The 8,477-nt window shown below is 48.7% G+C and overlaps 1 long non-coding RNA gene across 1 annotated transcript; it reads right to left on the bottom strand.

The window, feature by feature from the left end:
• Positions 1–231: 231 nt before the first annotated feature.
• LOC136793917 (uncharacterized) lies at positions 232–3,726 on the bottom strand. Its single transcript, XR_010840001.1, has 3 exons — positions 3,535–3,726; positions 2,563–2,738; positions 232–1,205 (listed from the first exon to the last, which is right to left on the bottom strand). It is a non-coding gene; the product is annotated as an uncharacterized lncRNA (long non-coding RNA).
• Positions 3,727–8,477: the final 4,751 nt, after the last annotated feature.

The raw sequence follows: 8,477 nt of genomic DNA, 5'->3' as shown, positions 1-8,477 counted from the left end.
GGGACTAGGCGTGTTGGGAACATCTGAGACAGCCCCAGGTGTTGATGTGCCCATGGTGGATGCCAGCCAGTGGGGGGAACCGAGCAGGGGAGGAAGCAGAGATGCCAGGCAGCACAGAGAGAAATTTGGACCCCTTGGGTGGTAAGAGAGGAGAGAGAAAAAGTGCTCTTCTGAGAAGAAGCTTTGCAGTTAGGGAAGGAGAGTAACCAGATTGGAACACATGTCTGGTTTAGCTGTTTTTATGTAGGAGAGACAGAAACGTGATTATAGACTGAGGAGGAGGAGCTCACAGAAAAGCCGAAGTTGAATCATTAGGAGAAAGATAATTAATAGAGCAAAGACACAGTGAGGGCACGGAAGGGATCCTCAAGGCAGAAGGGATTTTCCTTAAACAGGACAAGGGAGGAGGAAGGCAGGAAGGAGGTAGAGACCCACCGGGGAGCCTTCACCTCACCCCTGAAATGGAAGGGGAAGGTCCCTCACAGCACCCTCTGCAGGCGAGGGGCTCGAGGAAGCGGAAGGTCTGAAGTGGCTGCAGTGGGGCTGGGGAGATGCTGCACAGGACCTGGGGACCTCAGGGCTTGGAGATGTGCCAAAGCCACCACAGCCAGCTGTGAGCCTCGGCTGGGAATCCATAGAGGGGACAGCTAGGGAAATGGCCCAAGAGTCACCAGGAGGGACTGCTGAGTATAGACACTCACACCCCCCCCACCCCCCAGGGAGGTCTGCCCTGAAAACCCCAGGGGCCCACTTCTGGTTCTGTTCCCATGATGCCATAATGATGGGATATTGGGCGAACCTGGAGACTCTTGGGGTTTCCTCCGTCTGGTTGGCGGAGCCAGTGGAAACTCATCGCCTGGCTCAGGAGTTGATGAAGGTGGGGAAAGCTGACTAAAGACTCACTGTAGCTCTTGGGAAGAGCAGAGTACGTTATTAATGGCACCACCCACTGCCCCAGAGAGCAGATATTGAAGGCAAAGCAAATCCCGCAAGGCCCATCGAATTATTTCCTTGGGATGCGGTGTCTAGTGGCAAATGATGAAGGATTGGTGCTTAGGATATCGGGAGCCCAGCCTGACTGCCTCAGAAAACTGTGGGACTTTGCTTAGGTCATTGGCCTCTGTTTCCTCGTCTTCTTGGGGGTGTATTTGTGGTCACATCATCTGGTTTGGGAGCAACTTCATAGGAGTTGGGTCTTAGCAAATCTGAGAGCAGAAAGAGAGTCAAGAGTCAGTCAGGTTCGCATCTCTTCTCCCCCCACCCACCCCGAATCAGCGCAGACATCCCCCAGATTTAGGAACAGGATCTGCGTGAACTGGTCCATCCAGTGCACAAGGGCCCTCTGTCCCCCACCCCCCCACTCCCCAACCCTGCTGCCCTCATCAGACACAGGCAGCAGGGATGGGGAATCTGTCCACCCCTTGTCACATGCTCTAGTCGCTGCACCAGCTTCTTTGCTGCTGATCCTGACCTGGCTCTCCAGCCAGCTCCGTGAGCAGCACAGCTCGGGCTGTGCTCACCAATTTGGTGTCTGAACCCAGAACACCACCAGAGCAGCCCCAGCTCCCTGGCGGCAGGTGGCTTGTTCTCTGCCCCTGCAGGGATCTGAGATTGATTTAGCCTGTTTCCGTGGCAGCGCTGGTTGCAGTTGCAGCATCTGCTTCCCCACGAGGCTGGGTGAGTCACGGCCGCCCACGCTAACCTGCGGCACAGCACAATCCTGCCGGGAGCATGGATAAATCAGCAGGAGATTGCTAGAGTGCTTTGCTGTGCCTGGTGGCTTCCTGCCCTGGGTCTCAGGCCCAGTACAAATAGTGCAGTGGGCATAGGGCCATGGACTGGGCTTACCCACCCAGAAAACTGGCAGTCTCTGCCCACGAGAGCTGTTAGATCAGCTTTGACTGAATGCAGAGTGGTTTTGTCTTGGCTCTTGCCAGTAGCTGCAAGGCCTTATGGGAGAGAAATGCAGGTTTTCAGACTCCAAATCCAGTGCTCTTTTTCACTACCCAACGATCAGCTCTCAAACTTGCATTTCTCTGGCTACCTCAGCACCCAGGTTCCTTCTGGCTCTCATCCCAGGACCTTCCTTTGTGACACCCATCAGCCCTCCCCTCTGGAGTCCTGAAACTGGATTCTTTCCCAGGCCTTCTCCTCCCTGAAACTTATCTTTTCTTCAACATTTCCTCTCTACTGAACTGGGTAATCTGGAAAAAAAAAAAAAAAAGAGTTCCTTCTGTATCATTAAGGCTAATAGCAGGTTATAGGGCTACTCTCAAAGGTATTGCTTTTATCCTTGACTTTGAGAGGCAGAACATCCATCTAAGGCAATGGTTTCTCAAAACGTATTCCCTGGACCAGCATCAGCATCACTGGGGAGCTTGTTAGAAATGCAAGTTCTCAGGCCCCCCCCCAGGGCACTGCATCACAAACCCTGGGAATGAGGGTTGACAGTCTGTGTTTGAACAAGCGCTCCAGGTGATTCGAATACACTCCAGAGTTTGAGAACCCCTGGTCTGAGGAAGTGGGTCTGTGGCAGTGGAGATGGAGTGTTTTGGTCCTTACCTCTGGCTATGGTCACAGCACAGCTGCAAGTGTCTCTGTTTTGTGTGAGCCATACTGCGGGGCTTGGGTAGGCAAAGACCCCCAACTGCTCCAGCGCTGGGGTCCTGGAGTTTTCCTCAGTTACGTCCTTCCTCCAGATTGTTTGCATCAATGGAAAGAAGCTGGTGCGCTTTTTTCTATGTGGAAAAGGCAGCATTACCTTACCTACCACAGAGAGGGCCTTGGGGGTAAAAGGAAACCCACCTATTGGAAATGAACAATCCAGTCATTGTGTCCCGGGGCCTAGGGCCCACAGAGCACATTTCCTAAGAGCTGAGGAACTCCAGCAGAGGGAAAAGGCACTGATAATACTTATTAATCAATGTACATTCCTCTTCCACATCTCAGTTCTTTTTTTTTAACATTTACTGATCACCTCTGTGCTTGGTCCAATAAACGGCCCCATGACCCAGCTCACAGGAAAGTGAGAGCATTGGTCAGAATAGATCAGTCTATGCCAGGGTATCACAAGACCCCACAGTCTCAGTGGCTTAACATAACAAAGGCTTATTTTATAAATGCTTCTTAGCCAGTGAGGGACTGCTCTGCTCTGCTCCACAGAATCTCTCAGGGGCTCAGGGTGACAGAATCCATCATCTTATAGCTGCCTTGGTCACCGCAGCAGGAAAAGAAACAGCTGGAGGGGGTCAGGCACGGCCCACCCACCCCGCCCTGCCAGCCCAAACAGTGAATCCTGGGCACTTCTGCTGGCATTACACCGGGCAGATTTAGTCACAGAGGCCAGGAGGCGTGTGCAGAAAGAAAAATGGATACAGTCAGACATTAAAAGCCGTCACCACACTGCAGGAGACCCCTCATTTAATCCTCTTTTGCTCTTTAACAAGTCTTTACGGCATCAGGCATCAGGCCAGACCCTGGGAATGTGGTGACACCAGGGCTGCTGTCCTGCACAATCTGAGGAAAATCACTCACTGTGTTCTGTATGAATCCGCCCCCTGGAGTTGTGCGATGCAGGAGCTCTGCCTCTGTTTTTCTTGGTCTGTCCTATTTTATCATGAATATCCATTTTCCCCAGCAGAAGAAACACTCTCAAAGGGCAGGGATGGTACCTGAGTAGCTCAGCACTATCATCTTAGAGTTTAGCACAGTGCCCGGTGGACTCAGTCAAAGCTGGTTAAGAGGATGCTTGAAAATGAATAATTCTTGACTGCGTTTCCCACCAATCCCAGCCTTCAGGGAGCCTATAATCGGCCGAGTCAAGAGCTATACAAACAATTAACTGAAATATCCAAAAAATCTCATGCCAGAGAGAGCAAAATACATGTCACATAAAAATCTGGGCTACGTGGCTTGGAGCACAGAAAGGCACGGGGTCACTTTGACCCAGGTGGGCTCAAGGAAGCTATCCTTGTTCTGTCAGTAAAGCACTCAGGTCCAAAGAGGTTGATGGCCCTGTCTGACACGGGGTGAGCTGCAAAGTAGTGGAAGGACCCTGTTGTGTCTCTTGGTCTGGTGTCATTTTCTTCTCCCCACACTATTAACTAACAAATCGCTCTATTTGCAGAGCAGTTCACAGTTTTCTGACAGCTTTCCTGTGCAGCTAAGACCTAAAATACCCTCAGGCGCCCAGCCTGAGAATTTGGTTAGCTTTTGGTGCTGTGTTCACTTCCCGTAGGGGATGTGGGATGTGTCTTTTGTTGTGAGGCGGGAACGTTTAGTTCTCCCTGCCTGGCTCTACCTCACAGCACTTTCCCCCCACCTGCCCTACTCCCCAGCTACCCAGGACAGCCTCGCAGAGCAGGTAGCATTTCCAAAAGGCATCTGCAGAGAGGATGGGAAGGCTCCACTTCAGCAGTGATGGACAGAGAGGGGTGGAGGATGCCTACCTTCCCCCGCAGGCAGGAACGCGACCCATTATTTTGAGCTCGCAAGGGAACACAATGACATAAGCTTCCCATCTGGCTCCCCAAACACTTTTGAAACGATTCCATCTCAAGTCCATTAATTTTATGGGGACTCTAAAGACAGGGCAAAGTTAGCGTTTATCATCTGGAATCTCCATCATTCAGGCTTTGTCACTCTGTGTCCTTTTCTCTCTCACCTGCCTTCCTTCCCCTTCTGCAAACCTCTCCGTGACTCAGGCCCAGCTAGGGCTCCATTCAGTCTAACAAACATTTCTTGAGTGCCAGCTCTGTACAAGGCCCATGCTGGGTGGTGGAGATTCAAGGACGAGTAGGACAAAGTCAGAACCTCAGGGAGCTTTTTGCTGTCAGTGGGTTTGGCCCTATCGTGACACCTTCCTAAGATACCTGCTTTCATCCTGTTCCACCTTCTACCCTCTCCCTTTCACAGAACACGTGTCCTCCTTAGATTCTTCTGTGTGCCAAGCACTGAGCTAAGGGTTTGCATGCATTCTTTCATTTAAGTTTTCACATCAGGCAGAATTCTATTATGTCCATTTTCCAGATAAGGACATTAAAGCTTAAGAGGTTATATAAATAGTCTAAGCTCACACAGCTAAGAAAGGGCCCAGCTGGGATCCCTCCCAGATGGACTGCCTTCAAGACCCACCTTCTTCCTTCTTCCATTGTAGCCACCAAAACTCGGCAGATGGCTATCTACACTCAGAAGAAAAAGAACAAAGAAATATCTAGGGCTTTAGCATTCTCTCTACCACCCCCTCCTTTTGATATTTAGGGTTTTTTTTGTTGTTGTTGTTGTTGTTTTTAAGTCTAGTGATTCTTTCTAAGACCATGAACTTGGAGATCATTGTCTCGGATTCCTGGAGTTTTAAAAACTGGATGTTTTAAACATGTTTTCACCCTCAAGAGGGTAGGAGAAACCTTTTCTGACACCACCACTTGAGCACTGTGGTTTGGCCTCTGTCTCAGAAGTCATCTCCAGGAGTCCTGGAAACAGCATGGATGCTAGGCTGTCTTTTCACGTCCTCGGAGAGGGAGTTTCAATGGTCCAAGAAGTGGTTCACACTGTCAGTCTACTGAAAAGCTTCATTCATGACCCTCTTTCACCCTGTGATCCCCTTGGAAGAGCAGGAGATGGCACAGACCCCCATGGAGGTTTCTGAAGGGTTCCATCAGGAAAATGGACAGCACTGGAGGGCCGTCTGTTGCTTGTCATGTGATTTGCATGTTGCTTGTAGTTTTCAAGCATTCCCACAAACTAGCCAAATATCTATGGCAGGATCCACAGTATGATTTTGTTATTCTGGTGTTTGAAGCTGTCAAGTCTTGATTTTTTTAAAAATTGGGGTATAATTGTTTTACAATGTTGTGTTGGTTTCTACTGCACAGCAAAGTGAATCAGTCTTATGTATACATATATCCCCTCTTTTTTGAATTTCCTTCCCATTTAGGTCACTACAGAGCACTAAGTAATGTTTCCTGCGCTATACAGCAGGTTCTCATTAGTTATTTATTTTATACATTTATTTAGTGTATATATGTCAGTCCCAGTCTCCCAGTTCATCCCGCCCTCCCTTTCCCCCCTTGGTATCCATATGTTTGTTCTCTATGTCTGTGTCTCTATTTCTGCATTGGAAACAGGTTCATCTGTACCATTTTTCTAGATTCCACATGTATGCGTTAATATACGATATTTGTTTTTCTCTTTCTGACTTACTGCACTCTGTATAACAGCCTCTGGGTCCATCCACATCCCTACAAATGACCCAATAGCGTTTCTTTTTATGGCTGAGTAATATTCCATTGTATATATGTGCCACATCTTCTTTATCCATTCGTCTGTCGATGGACACGTAGGTTGCTTCCATGACCTGGCTATTGTAAACAGTGCTACAATGAACATCAGGGTGCATGTGTCTTTTTGAATTATGGTTTTCTCCGGGTATATGCCCAGTAGTGGAATTGCTGGGTCATATGGTAGTTCTATTTTTAGTTTTTCAAGGACCCTCCATACTGTTCTCCATAGTGGCTGTATGCCTTTACATTCCCACCAACAGTGCAAGAGGGTTCCCTTTCTTCCACACCCTCTCCACCAGCATTTATTGTTTGTAGATTTTTAAAATTATTATTAATTTATTTTATTTTTGGCTGTGTTGGGTCTTTGTTGCTGTGCGTGGGCTCTTCTCTAGTTGTGGAGAGCAGGGGCTACTCTTCATTGTAGTGTGTGGGCTTCTCATTGCGGTGGCTTCTCTTGTTGTGGAGCATGGGCTCTAGGCTTGCAGGCTTCAGTAGTTGTGGTACGTGGGCTCAGTAGTTGTGGCTCACGGGCTCTAGAGTGCAGGATCAGTAGTTATAGCACACGGGCTTAGTTGCTCCGCGGCATGTGGGATCTTCCCGGACCAGGGCTCGAACGCGTGTCCCCTGCATTGGCAGGCGGATTCTTAACCACTGTGCCACCAGGGAAGCCCTGTTTATAGATGTTTTGATGATGGCCATTCTGACTGGTGTGAGGTGATATGTCATTTGTATTTCTCTAGAAATTAGCGATGTTGAGCATCTTTTCATGTGCCCCTTGGCCATCTGTATGTCTTCTTTGGAGAAATGTCTATTTAGGTCTTCTGCTCAGTTTTTGATTGGGTTGCTTGTTTTTCTGATATCAAGCTATAAGAACTGTTTGTATATTTTGGAGTTTAATCCCTTGTCCGTTGCTTCATTTGCAAATATTTTCTCCCATTCTGAGGGTTGTCTTTTCGTCTTGTTTGCTGTGCAGAAGCTTTTAAGTTTCATTAGGTCCCATTTGTTTCCATTACTCTAGGAGGTGGGTCAAAAAAGATTTCTTTTTCGTACTACCCCTCACCCAGCCACTCCAGCCCATTCAAATTCCCTATGCCTCTGTATGAAGAGGCAAGGAAAGCAGGAAAAATGTAAGAACTTCCTCGATGGTCTTTCGGGGCCACCTGCCCTCCCCGACAGTTTTGGCGCCAAACGTCTCCAGGAACACTGACTCAGTCTCATATCGTGTCACCCCCACCAAAGCCTGCAAAGCCCTCACACTGAGCTCAGTCTTGAAAGCAGCCTTGGTTAGGTAGTGATCAAGACTCAGTTAACTGCAGCAGGAAGGGGGCAGACATGGAGCTGAAAGTATGGCTGCTGGGGATCCAGGAAAAGGCAAGAGGTCATGTGTTGACATAAGGAAAGTCTCTCAGCAGAAAGTGAAGCTGGGGTCATAGGTCCAGGTTCTGAATAAGGACCTCTGCCCCAAGAAGTCCAGTCCTAGAAAGACTGAGTTACTGGGGCAGGTTACAAAAGTGGGGACTCACATGGTGCAGGGTGAAGAAACATAATTAGTTTCAACAGTCTGGGTAGGGATTTGTTTTCTCCTCCTCACTCACTTTTTAGAACTGGGGCTTAATATCCGAGTCACAGAGCAACAAGAGTAACTCAGTGCTGAGTGGCAGGACGTTGAAGTTGAGCTACTGAAATCTCTCCAGCTAAAGGCAGGCATACTGAACACATGTTTTTGTCTGTCCTACTTCTCCCCAGCCCCACCCACCCTCTGATAGTACATGATCCACATCGTTACCTTCCCTGCATGGCTACTACAGAATCATCAGCTATTTTATGTGACATACCCCTCCCCCTATGGCCCCAGTTGACTGGTCCAAGGGCAACATCTGACCAGGGTGACTGACCAGGGCCCTTCCCAGAGATGTTTAAACTTGGGACCCAACTCACTGAGACACCTTCTCCGTGGTGACTCTCACCCGCCCTGCCAGTTCTCAGCATGTGTCCCCTCTTTCTTACTCTCTGTTCTGACTTCATATGACACATCTCCTGTAACGGATTCTCTATCCATTGACCAGCGCGTTCTCCAAATGGTTAACATGCCATTGGAAATCTGATGTTCCTGCTTCTTTTCCACATATGCCTTGCTCTAAAGCCAAAAATCAAGAATGATTTAGTTATTTTCTTCATTGGGTTTCACACAGCTTC

The sequence above is a fragment of the Kogia breviceps genome, chromosome 3 (genome assembly GCF_026419965.1).
Source record: "Kogia breviceps isolate mKogBre1 chromosome 3, mKogBre1 haplotype 1, whole genome shotgun sequence".
NCBI classification, from domain to species: domain Eukaryota; kingdom Metazoa; phylum Chordata; class Mammalia; order Artiodactyla; family Physeteridae; genus Kogia; species Kogia breviceps.
Note: the sequence above shows the minus strand (reverse complement) of the source record. Positions and strands in the feature narration are given on the sequence as shown.